Source organism: Pinus tabuliformis, chromosome 2_2, assembly GCF_031772625.1.
Source record: "Pinus tabuliformis cultivar Carrire ecotype Pingquan chromosome 2_2, CPIR1, whole genome shotgun sequence".
NCBI lineage: Eukaryota > Viridiplantae > Streptophyta > Pinopsida > Pinales > Pinaceae > Pinus > Pinus tabuliformis.
The window spans coordinates 979,492,065-979,494,282 of record NC_142300.1 but is presented as its reverse complement, the minus strand read 5'-3'; the positions used below and the strand labels follow the sequence as shown (position 1 = coordinate 979,494,282).

At 35.0% G+C, this 2,218-nt stretch overlaps 1 pseudogene; it reads right to left on the bottom strand.

Annotated features, from left to right (window-relative positions):
* Window positions 1–208: 208 nt before the first annotated feature.
* LOC149196539 (uncharacterized) lies at window positions 209–1,075 on the bottom strand (annotated as a pseudogene).
* Between the last annotated feature and the right edge of the window lie 1,143 nt (window positions 1,076–2,218).

The following is a 2,218-nucleotide window of genomic DNA, read 5'->3' as shown; positions in this document are numbered from 1 at the left end:
ATGTTGTTAAATATAAAAAGAATGCAAAAGCAGAGACGTGTAGAGAGTTTTAGCCAAGAAGAGTTCTTTTTTCTTGCAACGCACAGCAGTGCTGGAGAAATAATTTTCTGAGATAGTGGAATCAGATTCTGGAATTGAAGTTACTGTTGTAAATCCCTCTGAGTCGAGGAAGACAATTCTGCAACAGTTTTATTATTATTTTATATGATTAAGATCCTAGATAAAACCAGAGCGTTGTTCCCTGTGATATTCTTTTTGTGTGTTTGAAATGAACAGAAATTTCCACCAAGAACTTGAGCAGGGCCAAGCCCAATCGAAAAACGGTCTTCATACCCTCGAAGAGAAAAACGTCCCAAATACGAACAGGTAATCGAAATGGCAAGTCTGTGGAGAAATCAGTCATGAACCAACTGCTTGAATACATCACTGGCGTGATCATCTGTCGCTCGAAATGCCTAGCCAGTTTGGGCAGCTCCTCCTTCACAAGCATTTCGAACTGAAAGAAATATTGGTGAAGTAGAGGCAGGTCTTTTAAATATAAACCTCGAACTTTCATACATTTGAACAGTGCAACCATAACCCAAAAGGCTTCCTCCTCATTCATCCCCTGCGTATATCCCACGTCTTTGTCGTAAACCGAATACGCTTTCAAAACATTGTGGAGAGACCTCTGCCCGGGCCCGTCTGTCATTCAAAATAATTGGTGTGATGTCAAAGTGCGATGAATGTCTTTAACGATATGTTTCTCTGAGTTTGAATCATTGCGGAGGAGTTGTGAGTAAATTCCTGGGTTTACCAGCAAAAGATCGCGGCCGCCTGAAATCAATTGCCAAACGTCACCTCTCATGGATTTGGTAATGCCATACCTGATGCGCCTTTTAACTTCATGGGCGTTATTTTGCAAGCAGAGATTCCAATCCAGAGCAATCATGGTTGAGCACCGTTTACTACGTCGTTTTTGCTTCCTTTCATTACGGGCATTGTCGGCTGACGTCCTTGTAGAGTAATGTGCAATAAGATTAACATTATCATCCTCAAATTTGTCACTGGCCTGTTTTTCATCCATTCCATTCATTTTTTTTAGACAAATTTACGGAGCGGGATGTTCTATCGAATAGAGACGAATCTGCTATACCGGTTACTAGAAAGGTTAGTGGATGATTAAATAAACGTATAAACCAATATTTCATACAAATAGATTGACGCCGACGCCAATTGTGTTGTTTTTTAAGCTTATAATTTGGCCACATTTGAATATTTTTGGTTAAGGGTGTACATATTGTTTGTTTAAAATGTGTTTTAATACATGAATTACAAATTCTAAATCAAACTGACTTATTAAAAAACGTGTTTAAGATAAAAACTACTCGATAATTAAATACACTTTAAATTATCGTGTGACCTAGCCAGAAAGTCAAAGTTCGCTTTGTAAAATGAACATCCCTAAATGATGACTTTGTAAAATGATGACTTGACTGTAGGGTCAGGTTATTAGATGGCTCTCAAAATTTATCTTGATTGCAAGTTTTCTCAAATTTATACTATATTAAAACTTATACTATATTGAATGAATGAGTGATAAATGTTATGTTTCTTAAAATTTAGATTAGGTGTATATTCATTATATTTTATCTATATCACACATTAATATTTTAATATGGTTGAATTCTATCCACCTGGCTTAATACCAACATGGTTAGATTTGTGTACTCACAAAATTTCTAACCAACCAACTTCACACAATGAATAATTTAACATGGTTAGATTTGTGTACTCACAAAATTTCTAACCAACCAACTTCACACAATGAATAATTTAACAAAGTACCTTGACACCAATTATTCTACATCTAATGAGTGAATACTAAATATCACATAGTGAAAAAGAATATTATTGTAAATGCAAAACCTCATAAAGTAAAGAGCATGACCTGTAAATGCAAAACCTCATAAAGTAAAGAGCATGACCTATGTGGGTTCAAAATTGAATTGTTAGGTCCAGTGGCTTTTCCAAACTGATAGCTTTTATTAGGCAACCTAACTAAACTATACCTAGTCATAGTTTGATAAAAAAATCTAATCTAGTTGATGTATTAATCAAACTATTCTCTCTGTGAATGGTTGGGTCTAAAGAAATTCTATAACCAAAATATTTGTGGAGTGATTTCTTAAAACGGTGGAGGAATATGGCTTTCGAAAACTATAAATAAATAAATTTC